Consider the following 14,138-nt stretch of genomic DNA (forward strand, 5'->3'; position numbering starts at 1 on the left):
TTCACCGTAGCCCTCAATGGGCTTCCAAATATCACTTTGCCAATTCCACAAGAACTGTCTTAGCGAAAGGCTTCTTGAGGTGAAAGCTGTAACTCTGTGAGATGATTTCACAGAACACAAAGAAGTTTCTCAGAGAGCTTCTTTTTCTTTGTTATCGGAGGATATTTTCTTTTGCCCTATAGTCTTCAAAGGGATCAGAAATATCTGTTCTCAGATTCCACAGAAATAAGGCTAGCAAAGAGATCCGCGAAATACAGATGTAACTCTGTGAGATGAATTAACAGAACACTAAGCAGTTTCTCAGAAAGCTTCTTTCCAGATTTCATCTGAGGATATTTCCTTTTTCACCATAGAACTCTAAGGGCTTCCAAATATCACTTTGCCAATTCCACAAGAACTGTCTTAGCGAAAGGCTTCTTGAGGGGAAATCTGAAACTCTGTGAGATAATTTCACAAAACACAAAGAAGTTTCTCAGAAAGCTTCTTTCTCTTTGTTATCGGAGGATTTTTCCTTTGGCCCTATAGTCTTCAAAAGGATCCGAAATATCTGTTCTCAGATTCCACAGAAATAAGGCTAGCAAAGAGAGCCACGAAACACAGATGTAACTCTGTGAGTGGAAGTCACAGAACACTAAGCGGTTTCTCAGAAAGCTTCTTTAAAGATTTCATCTGAGGATATTTCCTTTTTTACCGTAGCCCTCTATGGGCTTCCAAATATCACTTTGCCAATTCCACAGGAACTGTCTTAGTGAAAGGCTTCTTGAGGGGAAAGTTGTAACTGTGTCAGATGATTTCACAGAACACAAAGTAGTTTCTCAGAAAGCTTCTTTCTCTTTGTTATCGGAGGATATTTCCTTTGGCCCTATAGTCTTCAAAGGGATCCGAAATTGTTCTCAGATTCCACAGAAATAAGGCTAGCAAAGAGATCCACGAAATCCAGATGTAACTCTGTGAGATGAATTAACAGAACACTAAGCAGTTTCTCAGAAAGCTTCTTTCCAGATTTCATCTGAGGATATTTCCTTTTTCACCATAGAATTCTAAGGGCTTCCAAATATCACTTTGCCAATTCCACAAGAACTGTCTTAGCGAAAGGCTTCTTGAGGGGAAAGCTGTAACTCTGTGAGATGATTTCACAGAACACAAAGAAGTTTCTCAGAAAGCTTCTTTCTGTTTGTTATCGGAGGATTTTTCCTTTGGCCCTGTAGTCTTCAAAGGGATCCGAAATATCTGTTCTCAGATTCCACAGAAATAAGGCTAGCAAAGAGATCCACGAAATACAGTTGTAACTCTGTGAGTGGAAGTGACGGAACACTAAGCGGTTTCTCAGAAAGCTTCTTTCCAGATTTCATCTGAGTATATTTCCTTTTTCACCATAGCCCTCTATGGGCTTCCAAATATCACTTTGCCAATTCCACAAGAACTGTCTTAGCGAAAGGCTTCTTGAGGGGAAAGCTGTAACTCTGTGAGATGTTTTCACAGAACACAAAGAAGTTTCTCAGAAAGCTTCTTTCTCTTTGTTATCGGAGGATATTTCCTTTGTCCCTATAGTCTTCAAAGGGATCAGAAATATCTGATCTCAGATTCCACAGAAATAAGGCTAGCAAAGAGATCCAGGAAATACAGATGTAACTCTGTGAGATGAATTAACAGAACACTTAGCAGTTTCTCAGAAAGCTTCTTTCCAGATTTCATCTGAGGATATTTCCTTTTTCACCATAGCCCTCTATGGGCTTCCAAATATCACTTTGCCAATTCCACAAGAACTGTCTTAGCGAAAGGCTTCTTGAGGGGAAAGCTGTAACTCTGTGCGATGATTTCACAAAACACCAAGAAGTTTCTCAGAAAGCTTCTTTCTCTTTGTTATCGGAGGATTTTTCCTTTGGCCCTATAGTCTTCAAAGGGATCCGAAATATCTGTTCTCAGATTCCACAGAAATAAGGCTAGCAAAGAGATCCACGAAATACAGATGTAACTCTGTGAGAAGAATTAACAGAACACTAAGCAGTTTCTCAGAAAGCTTATTTCCAGATTTCATCTGAGGATATTTCCTTTTTCACCATAGCCCTCTATGGGCTTCCAAATATCACTTTGCCAATTCCACAAGAACTGTCTTAGCGAAAGGCTTCTTGAGGGGAAAGCTGTATCTCTGTGAGATGATTTCACAGAACACAAAGAAGTTTCTCAGAAAGCTTCTTTCTCTTTGTTGTCAGAGGATATTTCCTTTGGCCCTATAGTCTTCAACGGGATCCGAAATATCTGTTCTTAGATTCCACAGAAATAAGGCTAGCAAATAGATCCACGAAATACAGATGTAACTCTGTGAGTGGAAGTCTCAGAACACTAAGCGGTTTCTCAGAAAGCTTCTTTCCAGATTTCATCTGAGGATATTTCCTTTTTCACCATAGCCCTCTATGGGCTTCCAAATATCACTTTTCCAATTCCACATGAACTGTCTTAGCGAAAGGCTTCTTGAGGGGAAATCTGTAACTCTGTGAGATGATTTCACAGAACACAAAGAAGTTTCTCAGAAAGCTTCTTTCTCTTTGTTATCGGAGGATTTTTCCTTTGGCCCTATAGTCTTCAAAGGGATCCGAAATATCTGTTCTCAGATTCCACAGAAATAAGGCTAGCAAAGAGATCCACGAAATACAGATGTAACTCTGTGAGATGAATTAACAGAACACTAAGCAGTTTCTCAGAAAGCTTCTTTAAATATTTCATCTGAGGATATTTCCTTTTTCACCGTAGCCCTCTATGGTCTTCCAAATATCACTTTGCCAATTCCACAAGAACTGTCTTAGCGAAAGGCTTCTTGAGGAGAAAGCTGTAACTCTGTGAGATGATTTCACAGAACACAAAGAAGTTTCTCAGAAACCTTCTTTCTATTTGTTATTGGAGGATTTTTCCTTTGGCCCTATAGTCTTCAAAGGGATCCGAAATATCTGTTCTCAGATTCCACAGAAATAAGGCTAGCAAAGAGATCCACGAAATGCAGATGTAACTCTGTGAGTGGAAGTCACAGAACACTAAGCGGTTTCTCAGAAAGCTTCTTTCCAGATTTCATCTGAGGATATTTCCTTTTTCACCATAGCCCTCTATGGGCTTCCAAATATCACTTTGCCAATTCCACAAGAACTGTCTTAGCGAAAGGCTTCTTGAGGGGAAAGCTGTAACTCTGTGAGATGATTTCAAGGAACACAAAGAAGTTTCTCAGAAAGCTTCTTTCTCTTTGTCATCGGAGGATTTTTCCTTTGGCCCTATAGTCTTCAAAGGGATCCGAAATATCTGTTCTCAGATTCCACAGAAATAAGGCTAGCAAAGAGATCCACGAAATACAGATGTAACTCTGTGAGATGAATTAACAGAACACTAAGCAGTTTCTCAGAAAGCTTATTTAAAGATTTCATCTGAGGATATTTCCTTTTTCACCGTAGCCCTCTATGGGCTTCCAAATATCACTTTGCCAATTCCACAAGAACTGTCTTAGCGAAAGGCTTCTTGAGGGGAAAGCTGTAACTCTGTGAGATGATTTCACAGAACACAAAGAAGTTTCTCAGAAAGCTTCTTTCTCTTTGTTATCGGAGGATTTTTCCTTTGACCCTATAGTCTTCAAAGGGATCCGAAATATCTGTTCTCATATTCCACAGAAATAAGGCTAGCAAAGAGATCCACGAAATACAGATGTAACTCGGTGAGATGAATTAACAGAACACTAAGCAGTTTCTCAGAAAGCCTCTTTAAATATTTCATCTGAGGATATTTCCTTTTTCACCGTAGCCCTCTATGGGCTTCCAAATATCACTTTGCCAAATCCACAATTACTGTCTTAGCGAAAGGCTTCTTGAGGGGAAAGCTGTAAATCTGTGAGATGATTTCACAGAACACAAAGAAGTTTCTCAGGAAGCTTCTTTCTCTTTGTTATCGGAGGATATTTCCTTTGTCCCTATAGTCTTCAAAGGGATCAGAAATATCTGATCTCAGATTCCACAGAAATAAGGCTAGCAAAGATGTCCACGAAATACAGATGTAACTCTGTGAGATGAATTAACAGAACACTAATCAGTTTCTCAGAAAGCTTCTTTCCAGATTTCATCTGAGGATATTTCCTTTTACACCATAGCCCTCTAGGGGCTTCCAAATATCACTTTGCCAATTCCACAAGAACTGTCTTAGCGAAAGGCTTCTTGAGGGGAAAGCTGTAACTCTGTGCGATGATTTCACAAAACACCAAGAAGTTTCTCAGAAAGCTTCTTTCTCTTTGTTATCGGAGGATTTTTCCTTTGGCCCTATAGTCTTCAAAAGGATCCGAAATATCTGTTCTCAGATTCCACAGAAATAAGGCTAGCAAAGAGAGCCACGAAACACAGATGTAACTCTGTGAGTGGAAGTCACAGAAAACTAAGCGGTTTCTCAGAAAGCTTCTTTGCAGATTTCATCGGAGGATATTTCCTTTTTCACCATAGCCCTCTAAGGGCTTCCAAATATCACTTTGCCAATTCCACAAGAACTGTCTTAGTGAAAGGCTTCTTGAGGGGAAAGCTGTAACTCTGTCAGATGATTTCACAGAACACAAAGTAGTTTCTCAGAAAGCTTCTTTCTCTTTGTTATCGGAGGATATTTCCTTTGGCCCTATAGTCTTCAAAGGGATCCGAAATATCTGTTCTCAGATTCCACAGAAATAAGGCTAGCAAAGAGATCCACGAAAGACAGATGTAACTCTGTGAGATGAATTAACAGAACACTAAGCAGTTTCTCAGAAAGCTTCTTTCCAGATTTCGTCTGAGGATATTTCCTTTTTCACAATAGCCGTCTACGGGCTTCCAAATATCACTTTGCCAATTCCACAAGAACTGTCTTAGCGAAAGGCTTCTTGAGGGGAAACCTGTAACTCTGTGAGATGATTTCACAGAACACAAAGAAGTTTCTCAGAAAGCTTCTTTCTATTTGTTATCGGAGGATTTTTCCTTTGGCCCTATAGTCTTCAAAGGGATCCGAAATATCTGTTCTCAGATTCCACAGAAATAAGGCTAGCAAAGAGATCCACGAAATGCAGATGTAAATCTGTGAGTGGAAGTCACAGAACACTAAGCGGTTTCTCAGAAAGCTTCTTTCCAGATTTCATCTGAGGATATTTCCTTTTTCACCCTAGCCCTCTATGGGCTTCCAAATATCACTTTGCCAATTACACAAGAACTGTCTTAGCGAAAGGCTTCTTGAGGGGAAAGCTGTAACTCTGTGAGATGATTTCACAGAACACAAACAAGTTTCTCAGAAAGCTTCTTTCTCTTTGTTATCGGAAGATTTTTCCTTTGGCCCTATAGTCTTCAAAGGGATCCGAAATATCTGTTCTCAGATTCCACAGAAATAAGGCTAGCAAAGAGATCCACGAAATACAGATGTAACTCTGTGAGATGAATTAACAGAACACTAAGCAGTTTCTCAGAAAGCTTCTTTAAAGATTTCATCTGAGGATATTTCCTTTTTCACCGTAGCCCTCAATGGGCTTCCAAATATCACTTTGCCAATTCCACAAGAACTGTCTTAGCGAAAGGCTTCTTGAGGTGAAAGCTGTAACTCTGTGAGATGATTTCACAGAACACAAAGAAGTTTCTCAGAGAGCTTCTTTTTCTTTGTTATCGGAGGATATTTTCTTTTGCCCTATAGTCTTCAAAGGGATCAGAAATATCTGTTCTCAGATTCCACAGAAATAAGGCTAGCAAAGAGATCCGCGAAATACAGATGTAACTCTGTGAGATGAATTAACAGAACACTAAGCAGTTTCTCAGAAAGCTTCTTTCCAGATTTCATCTGAGGATATTTCCTTTTTCACCATAGAACTCTAAGGGCTTCCAAATATCACTTTGCCAATTCCACAAGAACTGTCTTAGCGAAAGGCTTCTTGAGGGGAAATCTGAAACTCTGTGAGATAATTTCACAAAACACAAAGAAGTTTCTCAGAAAGCTTCTTTCTCTTTGTTATCGGAGGATTTTTCCTTTGGCCCTATAGTCTTCAAAAGGATCCGAAATATCTGTTCTCAGATTCCACAGAAATAAGGCTAGCAAAGAGAGCCACGAAACACAGATGTAACTCTGTGAGTGGAAGTCACAGAACACTAAGCGGTTTCTCAGAAAGCTTCTTTAAAGATTTCATCTGAGTATATTTCCTTTTTCACCATAGCCCTCTATGGGCTTCCAAATATCACTTTGCCAATTCCACAAGAACTGTCTTAGCGAAAGGCTTCTTGAGGGGAAAGCTGTAACTCTGTGAGATGTTTTCACAGAACACAAAGAAGTTTCTCAGAAAGCTTCTTTCTCTTTGTTATCGGAGGATTTTTCCTTTGGCCCTATAGTCTTCAAAGGGATCCGAAATATCTGTTCTCAGATTCCACAGAAATCAGGCTAGCAAAGAGATCCACGAAATACAGATGTAACTCTGTGAGATGAATTAACAGAACACTAAGCAGTTTCTCAGAGCGTTATTTAAAAATTTCATCTGAGGATATTTCCTTCTTCACCGTAGCCCTCAAAGGGCTTCCAAATATCACTTTGCCAATTCCACAAGAACTGTCTTAGCGAAAGGCTTCTTGAGGGGAAAGCTGTAACTCTGTGAGATGATTTCACAGAACACAAAGAAGTTTCTCAGGAAGCTTCTTTCTCTTTGTTATCGGAGGATATTTCCTTTGTCCCTATAGTCTTCAAAGGGATCAGAAATATCTGATCTCAGATTCCACAGAAATAAGGCTAGCAAAGAGATCCACGAAATACAGATGTAACTCTGTGAGATGAATTAACAGAACACTAATCAGTTTCTCAGAAAGCTTCTTTCCAGATTTCATCTGAGGATATTTCCTTTTACAACATAGCCCTCTAGGGGCTTCCAAATATCACTTTGCCAATTCCACAAGAACTGTCTTAGCGAAAGGCTTCTTGAGGGGAAAGCTGTAACTCTGTGCGATGATTTCACAAAACACCAAGAAGTTTCTCAGAAAGCTTCTTTCTCTTTGTTATCGGAGGATTTTTCCTTTGGCCCTATAGTCTTCAAAAGGATCCGAAATATCTGTTCTCAGATTCCACAGAAATAAGGCTAGCAAAGAGAGCCACGAAAGACAGATGTAACTCTGTGAGTGGAAGTCACAGAAAACTAAGCGGTTTCTCAGAAAGCTTCTTTGCAGATTTCATCGGAGGATATTTCCTTTTTCACCATAGCCCTCTAAGGGCTTCCAAATATCACTTTGCCAATTCCACAAGAACTGTCTTAGTGAAAGGCTTCTTGAGGGGAAAGCTGTAACTCTGTCAGATGATTTCACAGAACACAAAGTAGTTTCTCAGAAAGCTTCTTTCTCTTTGTTATCGGAGGATATTTCCTTTGGCCCTATAGTCTTCAAAGGGATCCGAAATATCTGTTCTCAGATTCCACAGAAATAAGGCTAGCAAAGAGATCCACGAAAGACAGATGTAACTCTGTGAGATGAATTAACAGAACACTAAGCAGTTTCTCAGAAAGCTTCTTTCCAGATTTCGTCTGAGGATATTTCCTTTTTCACAATAGCCGTCTACGGGCTTCCAAATATCACTTTGCCAATTCCACAAGAACTGTCTTAGCGAAAGGCTTCTTGAGGGGAAAGCTGTAACTCTGTGAGATGATTTCACAGAACACAAAGAAGTTTCTCAGAAAGCTTCTTTCTATTTGTTATTGGAGGATTTTTCCTTTGGCCCTATAGTCTTCAAAGGGATCCGAAATATCTGTTCTCAGATTCCACAGAAATAAGGCTAGCAAAGAGATCCACGAAATGCAGATGTAACTCTGTGAGTGGAAGTCACAGAACACTAAGCGGTTTCTCAGAAAGCTTCTTTCCAGATTTCATCTGAGGATATTTCCTTTTTCACCATAGCCCTCTATGGGCTTCCAAATATCACTTTGCCAATTCCACAAGAACTGTCTTAGCGAAAGGCTTCTTGAGGGGAAAGCTGTAACTCTGTGAGATGATTTCAAGGAACACAAAGAAGTTTCTCAGAAAGCTTCTTTCTCTTTGTCATCGGAGGATTTTTCCTTTGGCCCTATAGTCTTCAAAGGGATCCGAAATATCTGTTCTCAGATTCCACAGAAATAAGGCTAGCAAAGAGATCCACGAAATACAGATGTAACTCTGTGAGATGAATTAACAGAACACTAAGCAGTTTCTCAGAAAGCTTATTTAAAGATTTCATCTGAGGATATTTCCTTTTTCACCGTAGCCCTCTATGGGCTTCCAAATATCACTTTGCCAATTCCACAAGAACTGTCTTAGCGAAAGGCTTCTTGAGGGGAAAGCTGTAACTCTGTGAGATGATTTCACAGAACACAAAGAAGTTTCTCAGAAAGCTTCTTTCTCTTTGTTATCGGAGGATTTTTCCTTTGACCCTATAGTCTTCAAAGGGATCCGAAATATCTGTTCTCATATTCCACAGAAATAAGGCTAGCAAAGAGATCCACGAAATACAGATGTAACTCGGTGAGATGAATTAACAGAACACTAAGCAGTTTCTCAGAAAGCCTCTTTAAATATTTCATCTGAGGATATTTCCTTTTTCACCGTAGCCCTCTATGGGCTTCCAAATATCACTTTGCCAAATCCACAATTACTGTCTTAGCGAAAGGCTTCTTGAGGGGAAAGCTGTAACTCTGTGAGATGATTTCACAGAACACAAAGAAGTTTCTCAGAAAGCTTCTTTCTCTTTGTTATCGGAGGATTTTTCCTTTGGCCCTATAGTCTTCAAAGGGATCCGAAATATCTGTTCTCAGATTCCACAGAAATAAGGCTAGCAAAGAGATCCACGAAATACAGATGTAACTCTGTGAGATGAATTAACAGAACACTAAGCAGTTTCTCAGAGCGTTATTTAAAGATTTCATCTGAGGATATTTCCTTTTTCACCGTAGCCCTCAAAGGGCTTCCAAATATCACTTTGCCAATTCCACAAGAACTGTCTTAGCAAAAGGCTTCTTGAGGGGAAAGCTGTAACTCTGTGAGATGATTTCACAGAACACAAATAAGTTTCTCAGAGAGCTTCTTTTTCTTTGTTATCGGAGGATATTTCCTTTGGCCCTATAGTCTTCAAAGGGATCCGAAATATCTGTTCTCAGATTCCACAGAAATAAGGCTATCAAAGAGATCGAAGAAAGACAGATGTAACTCTGTGAGTGGAAGTCACAGAACACTAAGCGGTTTCTCAGAAAGCTTCTTTCCAGATTTCATCTGAGGATATTTCCTTTTTCACCATAGCCCTCTATGGGCTTCCAAATATCACTTTGCCAATTCCACAAGAACTGTCTTAGCGAAAGGCTTCTTGAAGGGAAAGCTGTAACTCTGTGAGATGATTTCACAGAACACAAAGAAGTTTCTCAGAGAACTTGTTTCTCTTTGTTATCGGAGGATATTTTCTTTTGCCCTATAGTCTTCAAAGGGATCAGAAATATCTGTTCTCAGATTCCACAGAAATAAGGCTAGCAAAGAGATCCGCGAAATACAGATGTAACTCTGTGAGATGAATTAACAGAACACTAAGCAGTTTCTCAGAAAGCTTCTTTCCAGATTTCATCTGAGGATATTTCCTTTTTCACCATAGCCCTCTAAGGGCTTCCAAATATCACTTTGCCAATTCCACAAGAACTGTCTTAGCGAAAGGCTTCTTGAGGGGAAAGCTGTAACTCTGTGAGATGATTTCACAAAACACAAAGAAGTTTCTCAGAAAGCTTCTTTCTCTTTGTTATCGTAGGATTTTTCCTTTGGCCCTATAGTCTTCAAAAGGATCCGAAATATCTGTTCTCAGATTCCACAGAAATAAGGCTAGCAAAGAGAGCCACGAAACACAGATGTAACTCTGTGAGTGGAAGTCACAGAACACTAAGCGGTTTCTCAGAAAGCTTCTTTAAAGATTTCATCTGAGGATATTTCCTTTTTTACCGTAGCTCTCTATGGGCTTCCAAATATCACTTTGCCAATTCCACAAGAACTGTCTTAGCGAAAGGCTTCTTGAGGGGAAAGCTGTAACTCTGTGAGATGATTTCACAGAACACAAAGAAGTTTCTCAGGAAGCTTCTTTCTCTTTGTTATCGGAGGATATTTCCTTTGGCCCTATAGTCTTCAAAGGGATCCGAAATATCTGTTCTCAGATTCCACAGAAATAAGGCTAGCAAAGAGATCCACGAAATACAGATGTAACTCTGTGAGATGAATTAACAGAACACTAAGCAGTTTCTCAGAAAGCTTCTTTCCAGATTTCATCTGAGGATATTTCCTTTTTCACCATAGCCCTCTATGGGCTTCCAAATATCACCTTGCCAATTCCACAAGAACTGTCTTAGCGAAAGTCTTCTTGAGGGGAAAGCTGTATCTCTGTGAGATGATTTCACAGAACACAAAGAAGTTTCTCAGAAAGCTTCTTTCTCTTTGTTGTCAGAGGATATTTCCTTTGGCCCTATAGTCTTCAAAGGGATCCGAAATATCTGTTCTCAGATTGCACAGAAAAAAGGCTAGCAAAGAGATCCACGAAATACAGATGTAACTCTGTGAGTGGAAGTCACAGAACACTAAGCGGTTTCTCAGAAAGCTTCTTTCCAGATTTCATGTGAGGATATTTCCTTTTTCACCATAGCCCTCTATGGGCTTCCAAATATCACTTTGCCAATTCCACCAGAACTGTCTTAGCGAAAGGATTCTTGAGGGGAAATCTGTAACTCTGTGAGATGATTTCACAGAACACAAAGAAGTTTCTCAGAAAGCTTCTTTCTCTTTGTTATCGGAGGATTTTTCCTTTGGCCCTATAGTCTTCAAAGGGATCCGAAATATCTGTTCTCAGATTCCACAGAAATAAGGCTAGCAAAGAGATCGAAGAAAGACAGATGTAACTCTGTGAGTGGAAGTCACAGAACACTAAGCGGTTTCTTAGAAAGCTTCTTTCCAGATTTCATCTGAGGATATTTCCTTTTTCACCATAGCCCTCTATGGGCTTCCAAATATCACTTTGCCAATTCCACAAGAACTGTCTTAGCGAAAGGCTTCTTGAAGGGAAAGCTGTATCTCTGTGAGATGATTTCACAGAACACAAAGAAGTTTCTCAGAGAACTTGTTTCTCTTTGTTATCGGAGGATATTTTCTTTTGCCCTATAGTCTTCAAAGGGATCAGAAATATCTGTTCTCAGATTCCACAGAAATAAGGCTAGCAAAGAGATCCGCGAAATACAGATGTAACTCTGTGAGATGAATTAACAGAACACTAAGCAGTTTCTCAGAAAGCTTCTTTCCAGATTTCATCTGAGGATATTTCCTTTTTCACCATAGCCCTCTATGGGCTTCCAAATATCACTTTGCCAATTCCACAAGAACTGTCTTAGCGAAAGGCTTCTTGAGGGGAAAGCTGTAACTCTGTGAGATGATTTCACAAAACACAAAGAAGTTTCTCAGAAAGCTTCTTTCTCTTTGTTATCGTAGGATTTTTCCTTTGGCCCTATAGTCTTCAAAAGGATCCGAAATATCTGTTCTCAGATTCCACAGAAATAAGGCTAACAAAGAGTGCCACGAAACACACATGTAACTCTGTGAGTGGAAGTCACAGAACACTAAGCGGTTTCTCAGAAAGCTTCTTTCCAGATTTCATGTGAGGATATTTCCTATTTCACCATAGCCCTCTATGGGCTTCCAAATATCACTTTGCCAATTCCACCAGAACTGTATTAGCGAAAGGCTTCTTGAGGGGAAAGCTGTAACTCTGTGAGATGATTTCACAGAACACAAAGAAGTTTCTCAGAAAGCTACTTTCTCTTTGTTATCGGAGGATTTTTCCTTTGGCCCTATAGTCTTCAAAGGGATCCGAAATATCTGTTCTCAGATTCCACAGAAATAAGGCTAGCAAAGAGATCCACGAAATACAGATGTAACTCTGTGAGATGAATTAACAGAACACTAAGCAGTTTCTCAGAAAGCTTATTTAAAGGTTTCATCTGAGGATATTTCCTTTTTCACGTAGCCCTCTATGGGCTTCCAAATATCACTTTGCCAATTCCACAAGAACTGTCTTAGCCAAAGGCTTCTTGAGGGGAAAGCTGTAACTCTGTGAGATGATTTCACAGAACACAGAGAAGTTTCTCAGAGAGCTTCTTTCTCTTTGTTATCGGAGGATATTTCCTTTGGCCCTATAGTCTTCAAAGGGATCCGAAATATCTGTTCTCAGATTCCACAGAAATAAGGCTAGCAAAGAGATCCACGAAAGACAGATGTACTTCTGTGAGTGGAAGTCACAGAACACTAAGCGGTTTCTCAGAACGCTTCTTTGCAGATTTCATCTGATGATATTTCCTTTTTCACCGTAGCCCTCTATGGGCTTCCAAATATCACTTTGCCAATTCCACAAGAACTGTCTTAGCGAAAGGCTTCTTGAGGGGAAAGCTGTAACTCTGTGAGATGATTTCACAGAACACAAAAAAGTTTCTCAGAAAGCTTCTTTCTCTTTGTTATCGGAGGATATTTCCTTTGGCCCTATAGTCTTCAAGGGATCCGAAATATCTGTTCTCAGATTCCACAGAAATAAGGCTAGCAAAGAGATCCACGAAAGACAGATGTAACTCTGTGAGGTGAATTAACAAAACACTAAGCAGTTTCTCAGAAAGCTTCTTTCCAGATTTCATCTGAGGATATTTCCTTTTTCACCATAGCCCTCTATGGGCTTCCAAATATCACTTTGCCAATTCCACAAGAACTGTCTTAGCGAAAGGCTTCTTGAGGGGAAAGCTGTAACTCTGTGAGATGATTTCACAGAACACAAAGAAGTTTCTCAGAAAGCTTCTTTCTCTTTGTTGTCAGAGGATATTTCCTTTGGCCCTATAGTCTTCAAAGGGATCCGAAATATCTGTTCTCAGATTCCAGAGAAATAAGGCTAGCAAAGAGATCCACGAAATACAGATGTAACTCTGTGAGTGGAAGTCACAGACACTAAGCTGTTTCTCAGAAAGCTTCTTTCCAGATTTCATCTGAGGATATTTCCTTTTTCACCATAGCCCTCTATGGGCTTCCAAATATCACTTTGCCAATTCCACAAGAACTGTCTTAGCGAAAGGCTTCTTGAGGGGAAAGCTGTATCTCTGTGAGATGATTTCACAGAACACAAAGAAGTTTCTCAGAAAGCTTCTTTCTCTTTGTTATCGGAGGATATTTCCTTTGGCCCTATAGTCTTCAAAGGGATCCGAAATATCTGTTCTCAGATTCCACAGAAATAAGGCTAGCAAAGAGATCCACGAAATACAAATGTAACTCTGTGAGTGGAAGTCACAGAACACTAAGCGGTTCTCAGAGCTTCTTTCCAGTTTACAAGTGAGGATATTTCCTTTTTCACCATAGCCCTCTATGGGCTTCCAAATATCACTTTTCCAATTCCACAAGAATTGTCTTAGCGAAAAGCTTCTTGAGGGGAAAGCTGTAACTCTGTGCGATGATTTCACAAAACACCAAGAAGTTTCTCAGAAAGCTTCTTTCTCTTTGTTATCGGAGGATTTTTCCTTTGGCCCTATAGTCTTCAAAAGGATCCGAAATATCTGCTCTCAGATTCCACAGAAATAAGGCTAGCAAAGAGATCCACGAAAGACAGATGTAACTCTGTGAGTGGAAGTCACAGAAAACTAAGCGGTTTCTCAGAAAGCTTCTTTCCAGATTTCATCTGAGGATATTTCCTTTTTCACCATAGCCCTCTAAGGGCTTCCAAATATTACTTTGCCAATTCCACAAGAACTGTCTTAGCGAAAGGCTTCTTGAAGGGAAAGCTGTAACTCTGTGAGATGATTTCACAGAACACAAAGAAGTTTCTCAGAGAGCTTGTTTCTCTTTGTTATCGGAGGATATTTCCTTTTGCCCTATAGTCTTCAAAGGGATCAGAAATATCTGTTCTCAGATTCCACAGAAATAAGGCTAGCAAAGAGATCCGCGAAATACAGATGTAACTCTGTGAGATGAATTAACAGAACACTAAGCAGTTTCTCAGAAAGCTTCTTTCCAGATTTCATCTGAGGATATTTCCTTTTTCACCATAGCCCTCTAAGGGCTTCCAAATATCACTTTGCCAATTCCACAAGAACTGTCTTAGCGAAAGGCTTCTTGAGGGGAAAG

The sequence above is a fragment of the Macaca fascicularis genome, chromosome 5, assembly GCF_037993035.2.
Source record: "Macaca fascicularis isolate 582-1 chromosome 5, T2T-MFA8v1.1".
Classification (NCBI taxonomy): Eukaryota; Metazoa; Chordata; class Mammalia; order Primates; family Cercopithecidae; genus Macaca; species Macaca fascicularis.